We start from the raw sequence: 15,138 nt of genomic DNA, 5'->3' as shown, positions 1-15,138 counted from the left end.
TGTAACAAAGCTATATCTGCTTTCAAATGAGCTAAATGGGAAAGAACATGTTGTCTCTTAATAGGAGACCCCAATCCTCTAACATTCCAAGAAATTATATTAATCGACATTTAACATAAAATATGAACAATATCGAAGATGCAAGAACAAGGAAACAATAACATGAGTATATAATAACAACTTATCCAGATTAAGTAGAAACAATATAAGCAAGATAGATAAGAAAAGATACTGAACATGAAGGAAAGAAGAAATCAATGAGAAAAATTAGAAAAGACTGCAAAATCAGAAAATTGAGAAGGAAGAGAAACCAAAAGAAGAGAAAGGGAAGAAAGAAAAAAGACAGGAGAAAAGTACAGAAGGACATACAAAAATGAAGAAAATACATAGAGAGAAAATAGAACATAATAGAATGAAGCAAAGAGAGAACAATATGTGAAGGAAAAATAATGCAACAAAAGACATACCACAAGAAAACGGAGAGAACAGGGGTGGTGGAACCACATAAGGGAAATGGAACGCTGAACAGGAGACTCCAAAACGGGATCGCGAGGAGAAGAACAACTCCCAGGAAAGACATATGAGGTACAAATTGATGAGGGACCACAATACAGCTTACCTAAAGGAAGGAAATATGAGGGAAAAAAGAAAGAGATGAGCATTAAAACACATAATGCAATAAATGACAAGACAAATCAATAAAGAACATTACAAAAATCACCATACAATACAAACAGAGAGAGAGAAACAATGAAAAAACACAACGAAATTCTCGGGGAAGAAAAAATAAGTCATCATGGTCGAGGAACTTGCATGGATTCTCCATTGTAATTGTCCAAAAATTTCTGAAGTAGAGCAGGGTCTTCGTAAGTGGTTGTCTTATTATTATATGGCTGATATACCCGCCACCCCCTCTCGACACAAATCCCCAAGGATGGGAAACCGGAAACGGTTCTGAACTTTTGGAAGACGGGAGGGAGTAACCCTCCCGGCCGTATTTATTAAAATATGAAACAAAATCAAAACATTCAAATAACAGTTTCATATTATGTACAATTTCATTTCACATCACGATGTTTGGCTAACCTTAACATATTACTAATACAAAGGTTCTCCTAGCCGAACTAACATCCTACAAAACATTTAACTTGAAATTGTACATCCTAACTTTTAAGGGCCAACGGCAAGGTCGCAACCGGTGTCAGATCCCTAAACCAGAAATACCTCCCCCACTTGTGAGGGGCGACCGCACAGAGGCGTACCTCAAGTGCATCTACCAATTTCCCTTGACTTGACGGGGGCCCCAATGAACTCGACGCCATTTAAAGGTCGTCCGAGGACTCGTGTGAGGTGTCTAGAAGGTAGCGTAAACCCCCTCCCCACCCCACACAACTTACCACATCTGCCGTCGCAGGTGTCCTGGCCCCGGGAAATTCCCCAGGAGGGGCCCGTAGCCCCTCCTATCCAGGAAGGGGCCTTGACCGCCTTTCCTTTCCTTCCGGCGCCCATCCTTAGAAGGGACCGCCTCCCCGTTGAGGGGCCAATGGCCACCTCCCCCGAGCGCTCCCATCCGTAATGGGTGACGCCCCCCCATAGGGATCTTCCAATTACTGCTCACCGATCATGACCTTACCGCCCGACCAAAATAAATACGACAATTTAACTAAAACTACTAATTACAAAACAACCCTAACTATTTCTCGTATGATTACCGATCAACACTAGGGCAAAAACACTTTATTGGAAAAAACATACTGTAAATGACCATTCTTTATTGCATACTCAAAATAACACGACAATCATCACAACCTGTAAGAAATAGAGTTACCACATCAAAACTTTATTTAAAACAACTGGCTGTCCTCAGGGGCTGGTGGGTGGGTCAAAATTGGCTCTTCGTTCCGTCTCGAGCTCACGTGCAGCGGGGAGGTGCAGCTTCAGAGCACAGGAACAAGAGGATGCTTTCTTGGCTTGTTGCTCCTTTTATCCGTCTTCGGGCGGGCGTAAACCCGCCTCCGCCTGCCTCCCTGGGCGTGGCCGGCCGCGTCAGTGTCTAAGACAACCCACTCCAGGGCGGGAAAAAGGCACGCCCCGGCTACGCCGCTTCGGGCATACCAGCCGAGACTCGCCTCCCGCCCAAGATGGCCTCCCGGGGGGATCGAGGTACTCCACCATACGTTCGGGGGGACCGAATGGTCGCCCCTTTCCATATGGCTGAGATACCCGCCACCCCCTCTCGACACAAATCCCCAAGGATGGGAAACCGGAAACGGTTCTGAACTTTTGGAAGACGGGAGGGAGTAACCCTCCCGGCCGTATTTATTAAAATATGAAACAAAATCAAAACATTAAAATAACAGTTTCATATTATGTACAATTTCATTTCACATCACGATGTTTGGCTAACCTTAACATATTACTAATACAAAGGTTCTCCTAGCCGAACTAACATCCTACAAAACATTTAACTTGAAATTGTACATCCTAACTTTTAAGGGCCAACGGCAAGGTCGCAACCGGTGTCAGATCCCTAAACCAGAAATACCTCCCCCACTTGTGAGGGGCGACCGCACAGAGGCGTACCTCAAGTGCATCTACCAATTTCCCTTGACTTGACGGGGGCCCCAATGAACTCGACGCCATTTAAAGGTCGTCCGAGGACTCGTGTGAGGTGTCTAGAAGGTAGCGTAAACCCCCTCCCCACCCCACACAACTTACCACATCTGCCGTCGCAGGTGTCCTGGCCCCGGGAAATTCCCCAGGAGGGGCCCGTAGCCCCTCCTATCCAGGAAGGGGCCTTGACCGCCTTTCCTTTCCTTCCGGCGGCCCATCCTTAGAAGGGACCGCCTCCCCGTTGAGGGGCCAATGGCCACCTCCCCCGAGCGCTCCCATCCGTAATGGGTGACGCCCCCCCATAGGGATCTTCCAATTACTGCTCACCGATCATGACCTTACCGCCACAGGCCGGATAGTTGACCGGCTATCCGGACCCCCCACAACAACTCCTGCCTAAAGGTCATGTTTTAAACTCTTTAGCCAAGCTATGAGGTCTCCTATGAGTAACTCATTCCCCACCCGGGACAAATGGACCCCATCACCCAGGTACATACTGTCCCCCTTAATACAACCATGTGGAATAGAATGCAGTGTACTTGAACGAAACAATCTACCCAATTTATTATTTACTTTCTTCACCGAGTGATTCAGAGCAGAAACCGAATTCGCCCCCCGCCACACTTTCCGTGGAATCATATGGGACCATGCAATTGTGCACCCTGGAACTCTTCTCGCCAACCAACTTACAGTGGAGAGCATTGCCTCGAGAAGAAGTCGTCTACCAGTGGCCACCAAATCGTTGCCCCCAAGATGGACTATGATTATAGACGGCGGTGACCTTGTCCGCCCTAACAAACCCTCAAAAAAGGATTGAAACTGGTCAATACAGAGCCCGCCCCTTCCGTAGAAGGTCACCCTGTACCCGTATTCCCCAGCCATGTGAATCATGTCACCTGCTTTGAATACGTCCGTGGCACGCCTCACGTATGAGTGGCCCACGACCCACACCACTTTTCCCGCAGCCGGTGATGTCTGACCGCTGGTTCCCAGGTGTCGGGTCGACTGCACAGTCCGCCACGCCTCGTGAGCTTGCGAAACTGTAAACCAAACAAAAACAAGAAGCGTGAGTACATCATTACAGCTTCACAACATGTGCAACCGCACATACTTTTTGTAACAATTCGAGGACCAACGCCCCAGACGTTTCACTTTTTCCACACTCAGACCCCTGGCTGTAGCCTCAGTAGCAGCCCCTATCCGAAAGGAATGGGTCCCGAACTCGCCGGGGTTCAAGCCCGCGGCCGAAATTGACATCGCAAGCACCCGCTGGAACTGAAACCTCGTCAGTGGGGTGGCGTCAGCGTGTCTCAACAAGGATCCCCCCCATGATGCCACCCTCTGCGCCAAATATTCCTCTACGCAAACAACAGGGCACATGGGAGACCCGGGAATCCTATGTATGATTATGCAGTCCCCAATCGCACCCTGATCGGTCTTGGACCTGACAAACGAGACAGTCATCGTATCCCCCTTAACCTGAATGTGCTCTCGGCACAGTCCCCCCACCGTATCCTGCTTGTTCCTCGCCACCAGTTCGCTTACCCGCATAGCCCCATGGAATGCTAGCGCAAAAGCGGCTCGGAATAACACTGTTTCATACCGGGATGAACATGTTGCAGGGAGTACAGAAAACAACAGGGCCAACCTATCCAGGCCTATCGGGTGTCTCCGATCTACTCTGCGACCCTCCAGACGTTGCCACCCACGTAGCGCTTTCTGCACCACGAAAGACGCTGTCGGGTCCCGGATCCCATGAGCCCTTGCCATAAAGGAAATGGCGGCCCGATGCCTCTGGGCCGTAGCTACTGATTTGCCTGCCCGATGTAGAGACAGCAAAAATTTTACGACAAGCTCTTCCTGGCCCCAAAGCTCCCCCCTAGCAGAACCCAAAAAGGACCAATAGGAACGAAACGCCCCTTCATATGCCTTCCTTGTCCTGGGTGCTAAACTCTCTCCCACGAGGTTTTGTAGTTCGGGGCACCGAGAGACCAGAGAGCTTCGGGAAAGGGTGCCGCCACCCGGTCCGCTGTGGGCAGAAAACCCCAGAAGGCCTGCATATGGAAACGAGAAAGTGCATCAGCCGCTTGATTCAACACCCCCGGGACATGTCGCGCCCTAAAGAGCACATTCAACTGCATACACAATAACACAATTTCCTTGAGCAGTCTCAGAATCCATTTGCAACGTGCTGCCTGACTATTGATACACTCAACAACGGTCATGTTATCAGACCAGAACACCACAGAGTGATCCCGGAACCCCTCAGGCCATGTTTTCAGGGCCACCAAAATGGGGAAGAGTTCGAGAAAAGCAATGTTACTCGTCAGCCCGCACTCGTGCCACCATGACGGCCATTTTTGAGCCGACCATTGCGTACCGAATATGGCGCCAAAACCTATACTCCCCGCCGAGTCTGTCCACAGCCCCAGCTCCTCGGAGGACACCGCCGGTTTGTTCCAGACAATTCGACCATTGAAATCCGCCAAGAATGCCAGCCAAATGCGCATGTCCTGGCGAATCTCTGCCGAGAGCCTCGTGCGGTGGTGTCCCTCTTTCAGGCCGACCATGGCTTGTGCAATCGAGCGGGAAAAGGGGCGGGCCATTGGCATTACTCTGAGGGCAAAATTCAACTGGCCCACTGTTTGTTGCAATTGATGCAGGTTTACCTTAGACACTCGAATACATGTTTCAAGGGATGCACTGAATTTTAACACTTTTTCTTTGGGTAACCGAAAACAACCTTCCTCCGAGTCGAGCTCGATCCCCAGAAACTCGAGTGAAGTCGAGGGGCCAACAGTCTTACCTGGTGCCAATGGCACACCAAATTGCTTCATTAAGGCACAAAATTCGTTTAAATCCTGTCCACATTCCGGGTCCCCGGCTGCCCCCAGAAACAGAAAGTCATCGAGATAATGCATAACATGCTGAAAACCCGTCCTTCTTGTGAATACCCATTGTAGAAAACAACTGAACTTTTCACAGTAAGCCCAAGATATAGAGCCTCCCATTGGCATACATTTATCCATATAATAGCGGCCCTGAAACATGAAACCAAGAAGACGCTGATCGTCTGGGTGTACCGGGAGCAACCGGAACGCTGACTCGATGTCCGATTTTGCCATCAGCGCCCCGGGCCCCAGGCGATTCAACATGGCGACGGCCTCATCGAAAGATGCGTACCGCACCGAACACACTTCCGGGTCTATCGCATCATTCACGGAAAGACCTCGTGGGGCTGACAAGTTATGTATTAGCCTAAACTCACCCGGGTCCTTCTTGGGGACCACCCCTAATGGGGAACAAACAAAGTTAGGAACTGGTGGAAAATCGAAAGGACCGGCAACCCGCCCTCGAGTCACCTCCTTCCCAATCTTTACCCGTACCACTGCCGTATGCTGCAGGACCGACAGTTGGTTCTTACAACTTGCTTCACCCCGAAAATCCCCCACTGGAATGCGGAAACCATATGAAAAACCGTCTCGCAGCACCCCAGCGGAGACATGGTCCGGGTATTCGTTGAGCCAAGGAATCATTGCCATGGTATCAATCGGGGTAGGTAAAGGCGCCCCTTGGACTATTTCAGACCTGTTTGGCGCTTCCCCTACCACCGTTATCACCCGTTTTGGCTCTGCACATGGTCTCAGGATGAGAGGATTGTCCACACCCCCCACATTCATGTCTAAACTTGCATGACCCTTGGGGCCTTGTACATTTTCCCCTGTTAAAATTCCAACAAATCCCCCTTTTACCTGCGTTGCCACTTGACTTCGAGTGGTGCTCATTACCTGCACCCGTCCGAAAGGGTGTCCCAGAGGATTGGCGGGAAGACTCACCCCCGTTACTCCCCGACAATGGTACTTTTAACATGCCTGAATTCTCCATCTTTTGCCAAGAAATGGAGTCATAACAATCCCATGTTAGAGCTGGGTCGTGCTCCTTAGCCTTCCTAAAAAGATTGTCATAACAAAACCACTGATTGCCCTCGTATGCTAGAGAATACTCCATGATACGTGTCTGGTAAATAGGCAACTCCGTCAACAATTCAGGCCTTCGCTCACCCATAATGGAGGTAAAAATGCCAAACGCTCTGCCCCAAGTACCTATGTTTTCATCGACCTTAAAGGCCGCCATTTTTGCGCGCCAAACACTCGGATGCATAAGCTCTTTTTGGCCCTTCACATGCTCCATTTCGTAATGGTCAGTAAGCAAAGAAAACATATTCACATATTTATCGGCCCAAATCTTTTCCTTAATTTCAAGTGGAACATGCTGGGCCACTTTCTCCCTTCGTGAGGGTACAGACCCCTCCCCCGCAATCGGCAGTAGCCGCTTACCTGCACTAGGTGCTGTACTTGCCGCCGAACTCGCGCCTGCTGCAATCTCAGCCACCGGAACCTGTGGGGGAACAGAAGATGGTGCCTTCGCAGCCTCTCTAGATTCCCGCAGTTGTCTCATTACTGCCCTGGCGTCGTCAGCCGTGGTGCCCTCACTATCTTTTCCCAACCACGCTGCCAGTTGTGCCGCCAACTCGGGAGGCATATCCTCTCCGTTCACGGGGGTGACTACCACGGGGATTGGACGCCCCTCCTTCGGAACCGGGGTAGGCTCCTCTATCGGTGTATCGGGAACCGGGGCCTCCCCCCCAGGTGCCCCCCTCCTGGACCTCTTGCCTCTCCCGCTAGGGACTACTCCCGGCAATGCTGGTCCGACGATCCGCTTCGGTCCTCCCTCCCCATTCTTTACCGCCATCTGCTTCTTCAAATCGGCTACTTCCTTTATGAGCATGCGGAGCATCTGATCGGTCCCGACCCGCTTTCCGACCTTCTTGCCCGGCATTCTTGAACGAAGATATCTGTAAAACAAAGACAAAATTACAACGCTCAAAATTGGCTCTTCGTTCCGTCTCGAGCTCACGTGCAGCGGGGAGGTGCAGCTTCAGAGCACAGGAACAAGAGGATGCTTTCTTGGCTTGTTGCTCCTTTTGTCCGTCTTCGGGCGGGCGTAAACCCGCCTCCGCCTGCCTCCCTGGGCGTGGCCGGCCGCGTCAGTGTCTAGGACAACCCACTCCAGGGCAGGAAAAAGGCGCGCCTCGGCTACGCCGCTTCGGGCATACCAGCCGAGACTCGCCTCCCGCCCAAGATGGCCTCCCGGGGGGATCGAGGTACTCCACCATACGTTCGGGGGGACCGAATGGTCGCCCCTTTCCATAAGTTACTCTGAAGAGGCAAGGGTGGAACAAGCCATATCTAGCATTCAAACTGCGCAGTGCAGGCCTCATCTCCAAAAATCTTTTTCGACGATCTGCAGTGACTTTAGCATAGTCTTGGGCAAAAAAGAGAGTAGAGCCATTCCAAATCAATTTTCCACATTGTTTTACAGCATGAAGAACTTTGAGTAGCTCCGTGTATTCCAGAAAATAAAGGATAACACCTCTGGGTTTTGTTGCGTCTATTACGGTTTTCCAATTGCTCAATCTGCTGTTTAAGGTGAGATATCTCCTTAGACGTAAGAGGGGCCTGGGTAGCAAATCCTTGAACTGAGTCCATACGATTTTCCAAATCCCCAAATCGTTGTTCAGTGAGGGACCATGAGGACTCCAAATTTTGTAGGCGGGCATTCGTCTCTTCCATATGTGGCTTAAGGGCATGAATTTCCTCAAGAAGGAGCTCCATAGAGATTGAGGAAGACGAATTAGTGGGAGAAGGCGGGTTAACTTTTACTCTTTTGCCAGAGGCAGTTGCTGATGTCGAGAGTACTTTAGTAGTTTGCTTCGAGTTGGTGCGAGAGCTAGAAGATGATGCAGAGCCTTTAGACACAATAGAATCGGTGTTAGACTCGTCCACAGGTTCTTGGCGGTCATTAAAGGGATTAAAGTTTTCCAAACCAGCTTGTTTAGACTGAAGAGACCCACCACGGTTATTTCAAGACGTTGCCATGAAAAGTCGTACAAAAAGAGGTCCGTCAGGAAAAGTATAAGGAGAATCTCAACATGTGAGGTAAAGACGTCAGCAGAGAGCAAAGTAAAGGAGTCAACGTGGTGCAAGAAAGGTCAGAGGTACCCAATAATTAAAGAAAAAACTTGTCAATGTAGAGAAAAAAATTTCCTGAGAGAAAGAGTCATCGCACACAGAAAAGAGCGAAAGTCCGCGGGAACGCCAAAAACAAAATGGCCGCTGCGACGTTACGCTAAGGGGTAATAACAAATTAAAGAAAATAAAGTCGCTGAATTCACCATGAGTGCAGATTTACGCTGCATTAGAAGCAGCTCTGGTTCCGACAACCGGAAAGGAGAAAATTCTGGTCCAGACCAAAGAAACAAGTCCTGGAGCCGCTCCACACCCTCACGTCTCGGCGGAGCTCCCAAGAACAGCGGCCATTTCCGAAGGCTCCGAAGCCACACCCCCGCACTTACTCATTTTGGTATTCACAGAAGGCACTTACTAATTTCGGTAATCACAGAAGTTAGGAGTCCTAACTAACTGTCTTAACAAAGTGGCCTTTATTACTAAACTAAAGAACTTGTGGTCTGTGAGTCATTGGGAGAAGATGGTAGCTCCCCAGAATCCAGCTCTTTCTTGGTGACCTCTGGTACTTAAGAATGTTGTGTACATGAACTCAAGGTACTTGGCCTTTAAATCACAATTGCCCCCTAGTGTCTATAAATGTAAATCAAAAAAGTAGCTACAAAGGACTGGCAGCTTGAAAAAGCACACTACACTGACAAAACTTGGTTTAGGGCCACATACTAGATATCACTGACGCACATTATGAGCATTGTCTGCAAAACCATGAATACCCAAAAGGAGAAATGAATTATGTCATGGAACAAACCGATTATTACATCTCCTCAGAAACCAATATGATCCCACGCTCAAGCAGGCCTTTTTTGGAGGGGGAGCCCTGAGCAATTAAAGGGCAGGTGTTTAGGCACGAGGGCGTTAGTCTTGAAGGGCAAATGTCTGCCTACTAGGTCAATTAAGTGTTAAAATGTAAGCCTGTTTATAATCTCTGAGGATCGAAAGGAAATCCAGAGTTTGAAACGTGAATGCGACAGTCGCAAAAGAGATACATTAATAGGTACAAAACTTGAGGATACAGACAGTCAGGATAAAACATTTTCCAAATTAGATTGTAGTATCCTGCCCCTGCCAGTTGAACATGTTGGCATCAGCAGGCACAGTATGTTTACAAATATATAAAGAAAACATTTAAAATGTTTTATAATGTATTGCATATTATATCCCTACCCGCAAACAAATAATTTAGACATATATTTCAATTGATTGGATAGTTAATTGCCCCGGAAGCTATATATTGTTATTGGATGAGAATTTGAAATAAACTATTTCATGCATTTCAACCATATTATTCATCCATAGGTAGATTATCAGGAAATATTCACGTAAAACGGACTGCAGCATATACGGAGTGAGATTTATATCCGTGCTTACGTCAGTCTCACGTAGCAAACATAGTTGTCAATATTTCAGATTGCTATGTATGAAATTTTCATAATTACAGTTTCATTTTGGTGACATTTAAAGAAGCATGAGTGACACTTTCTCTAGAGCAAAATCAAGCAATGAAGATGAGGAAAGTCAAAACAAAATCCACTGCAGCAGAGAGCACCGGGCATTCATATGGAGGAGGGGGTGAGGGGATTCTGAGAGGCACACACACACACATAGCGCAGCAGCTTAGTGAACCTGGGCGCTATATTATTTCAAGTACTTTGCAGCAAGCCATATAATGTAAAGCATATTTTAGTCACATTAACATGCTCTAGAGGCGCACTGTGACGGAAACTGTTGACGAAACATTAAACTTAAATTGTGAGCCGAGGTGAGCAATTTGGTTTAAGGCAGGGCCGTCGGCTCCTCACAGGGAGTCCTCCAGGCAGCAACGGACGCCCTTCCTCTGCATTCAAGGCTGAGCTGCACTGTAGTGTGTGCCTGGCTCATGCGACGGTCCCGGGAATTAAATTACCTCGCGGTAGTGAGAGCAGTGCCACTCCCCACAAGTAAACAACTGAACCAAGCATATTCTGTCTTGAAAGCAGGGAGCCCACCCAGATCGTGACTTTCACAGGGCCTCAAAGAGGAAGGGGACGGAGGCGTTTGAAGTTCCGTCTTGCTGCTGCTGCTTTTTCCTCAGAACCATCCCGCGCCACCTGCGTCACTGCCATTAATGCTTCCCACAGACCTAAAGGAAGCTGAGCAGCACCGCCGCTCTTCTCGTGGGTGGAGGGCATAGAAGCAAGCATACACAAGTCTCAATTTCACGGCGAGTGAGGGCTTAATGTTACACCTGGCATGAACGGGTGAATAAACAAGCATTTACATGGCACGAACGGGGGAGAAGGGGTGTGGGGGTCATTCGGAGAGAAAGTAGTCCCTACTTGTGCCCCAGGGGCACTGTAAAGTACCTTTCTGCACCCCTGTTACTTCTTTCTGTACCTCTCCTGCCTAATTCTGCACCTCTCTTGCCTCTTTCTGCACTTCTCCTACCAATTCTTGCACCTGTGTTGCTTATTTCTGAACCCCTGTCCCCTCTTTCTGCATCACTCTTGTCTGTTTCTGCACCTCTCTTGCCTCTTTCTGTACTTCTCTTGCCTCTTTCTGAACCTCTGTTACTTCTTTCGGCATAACTCTTGCCTCTTTCTGTATCCCTTTTCCCTCTTTCTGCACCTCTCCTGCCAATGTTTGCACCTGTGTTGCTTATTTCTGAACCCCTGTTCCCTCTTTCTGCATCACTCCTGTCTGTTTCTGCGTCTCTCTTTCTGTACTTCTCTTGCCTCTTTCTGAACCTCTGTCACTTCTTTCTGCACCTCTCTTGCCTCTTTCTGCACCTCTGTTGCTTCTTTCTTTAACCCTCTTCCGTCTTTCTCTACATCTCATGCCTCTTTCTGTACATTTATTCTGATTTCTGTACCTCTCTTGCTTCTTTCTCCACCTCACTTCCTTCTTCCTTCTGTACCTCTCTTGGCTCTTTCTGCACACCTGTTCCCTCTTTCTGTACCTCTCCTGCCTGTTTCTGCACTTCTCTTGGTTTTTTTTGCACTCCTCCTGCCTCTTTCTAAACCTGTGTTGCTCCATTATGCACCCCTGTTCTTTCTTTATGCACCTCTTCTGCCTGTTTCTGAACCTCTCTTTCTGTACTTCTCTTGCATCTTTCCGCACCCCTGCTGCTTCTTTCTGCACACCTCTTGCCTCATTCTGTTCCCCAGTTTCCTCTTTCTGCACATCTCTTCCCTTTTTCTGCACTTCTCTTCCCTCTTTCTGCACCCCTCTTGCCTCTTTATGCATCTCTCTTGCCTCTTTCTGCACCCATGTTCCCTCTTTCTGCACCTCTCCTGCCTGTTTCTGCACCTCTCTTGGTTCTTTCTGCACTCCTCCTGCCTCTTTCTGAAGCAGTGTTGATCCTTTATGCACCCCTGTTCCCTCTTTATTCACCTCTCCTGCCTGTTTCTGAAACTATCTTACCTCTTTCTGCTCCTCACTTGTCTCTTTCTGCACCTCTCTTTCCTTTTTTCAGTACCTGTCTTGCCACTTTCTGCATCTCACTTGCCTCTTTCTGCACTTATCTTCCTTTTTTACTGCACCTTTTTTGTTTCTTTTTGTAACTCTCTTGTCTGTTTCACCACTTCTCTTGCTCCTTTTTGCGCCTGTGATGATTCTTTCAGCTCTTCTCTTGCTTCGATCTGCACCTGTCTTGCTTCTTTCTGAACCCCCTTGCCTCTTTCTGTACCCTTGTTCCCTCTTTCTGCACATGTTCCCTCATTCTGCACTTCACTTCCCTCTTTCTGTACCCCTCTTGCCTCTTTCTGCGCCTCACTTGACTCTTTCTGTACCTCTTTTCCTTTTTTCTGCACCTTTTCTGTTTCTCCCTGCAACTCTCTTGTGTCATCACTTCTCTTGCACATCTGTTGCTTCTTTCTCCACCCCTATTGCCTCTTTCTGCACCCCTCTTCCATTTTTCTGTACCTCTCTTGCACCTTTCTGCACCCGTTACTTCTCTCTGTACCGCTCCTGCCTCTTTCTGTACCCTTATTCCCTCTTTCTGCACGTCTCTTTCCTCTTTCAGCACCTCGCTTGCCTTTTAATACACCTCACTTGCATCGTTCTGCTTCTCTCTTGCCTCTTTCTGCACAGGTTTTGCATCTTTCTGCATCTCACTTGCCTCTTTCTGCACTTTTCTTGTGTCTTTCTGCAAGCCTCTTGTCTCTTTCATCACTTGTCTTGCTTTTTTCTGCAAATCTGTTGCTACTTTCTGCACCCCTCTTGCCTCTTCCTACACCCCTCTTCTGTCTTTTTGTACCTCCTGTGCCTTTTTCTGCACCCGTTACTTCTTTCTTTACCTCTCCTGCCTGTTTTTGCACTGTTCTTGCCTCTTTCTGCACTTCTCCTGCCTCTTTTTGCACCTATGTCGCTTCTTTATGCTAATCTAGCTAATGTAGTTTCAAGCATGAGCAGGCTGGCTTCCACAAAACCTGACATGGATTGGAAATGGATGGCAATTTCCAAATAGCGTCCAAATTGCCGGAAGTCAGTTTATGCATGCATGGGAGTGCCCAGAAGCTTATTTGAATACTGGGAATTCCCACAATTCGGCAGCCTGGCAGTGGACACGAGAACGCAGGGTGCAAATCGTGAAAATCCTTAAAAAGAATATAATCCACAACACATTGCCCCCCTGAAAACAATAGTTTGATGAAAATAAAACAAAACATGAAATAAGGTATAAAACAACCACTGGATTTGAATGAAAAGTATTAGAACATTAGTTCTATTCTGGATGAGGCGCCATCACTGATCTAATTCATTCTAAAATATCTCTACCAAACCAGCTTCTTTATACTCCTCTTACCGAACACTACAGCACCACCAATTCCCGCAAATACCATACTCTCATCAACCAATTTCATATTCTCTCCAATACAATACTGCCTTGACATGCTCCAACCCTCTTCTGATTCCAACACAACCACGTGCTTCCTAATCTCAGATATTTTAAAGTGACCAAAATGTTCTGTCATCCTTCTTCATAACATTGAGGTCTTTGACATAAACCCATTCCCCAGTTCTCCAACTCCTCTGCACTGCATCTTTTTATGGTGTATCACATTTTATATTCCTTTTGTTGACCCTCTCATCTTTTAGCAGACTCTTACCACTGGGTGCCTAGATTCACGTTTAAGCAGTAGCTTATTCAGTTTTGATCCAGTGATACCCCTCTCAAAGACACACTAGTTACACAATTCAGTGATTCACCAAATGGTTTCTCTCAAGGTATCCTTAAGAGAATAACCTAGCTCACAGAATCTCTAAGCGCATGATCTGACAAGTTTATTCATGCTTTAGGCTAATCCATTCACTTGTGTTGCATAAAGTGCTGTCTTACAATGTGTACTCGACAAACACTCCAAAACCTCTTGCATTTCCTTCTAAACAAACTGCAACTCATTTTTAGTGATTAAAACACCTAGAACTCTTTCATAAATTAAAACATCCTTCAAAAACTCCACAACCACTCTAGTATTCACCTCTCTCACACACCTAGCGACTGCCCCTGACAACGTATAATTGATAACGAGATTCACATACCTTTCGGCAGCAGCCGACAGATTGAACAGAACAATTATAATAAGGCCTGGTTTAATCCATATTTCCATGAGGCACCTCAATAGGAATCAATGGTGCAGTCCTCACCACCTGATATTTATCAATATCAGAACACATAGAGAAATCTTTCACAGTGACCTCCACCATCTGGTCCATCTGCAGCCACTCAAACTACTCCCTGATACTGGCCTTTATCAAGTTCCTTCACAGGTGCTCTTCATGAGCAAAGTGCATAATTTTGTCCCTCACCCTGAATGGTGTTGTCCATTTTTCTCCCCTACATAGTGTACAATCATAGATAAAGGGCCTATTTTATAGATTGGTGGAGAGGGCACTTAGTTGCATTAGTGACTAGGTACCGTCTCCATTAAACTAAATGTCTGTACGCCTCATTTAGAGTCAGATGGACCAGCAGTATGTGGACAGTGGAGGCTATCCCATCTGTACCGCCGCCACTTCTGACGGTCATTTGTCAGTTTCTGTAAATGCAAGAAATGCCTGCTGGGCCAGAAGATGTTTCAAACGTTGGTGGGTGAGTACTCCCTCAGGGTGACAGAGTACTTTTTTTTATAATTTACAAAGTAAATACCCATCTTCCAAACCTTAAATCAGGATCGCCATTCCCTGACATTTCAATAGCACATATCATTCTCAGACAGCTCAAGCAGATCGGGCCATCCTGGAATAATATAAACCTTCACTGCCTTCAACACTACATCTTCCTCTTCAGTCCTAGAACACTCCATTGAATTCAAACAGTCTTCCTTAATCCAAGGGACAGTCAACCGCTCTTGTTAATCTTATGCTGAAACTGCTTCTCCCACTACTGGTAACTTTGACAGACAATCTGTTGTATGATTTTTCAAGCCAAGCAAGTATTCCAAGTAAAGTTATATTCTCT

This window comes from Lissotriton vulgaris, chromosome 2_1 (assembly GCF_964263255.1).
Source record: "Lissotriton vulgaris chromosome 2_1, aLisVul1.2, whole genome shotgun sequence".
Lineage (NCBI taxonomy): Eukaryota > Metazoa > Chordata > Amphibia > Caudata > Salamandridae > Lissotriton > Lissotriton vulgaris.
This window is presented reverse-complemented; position numbering follows the sequence as displayed.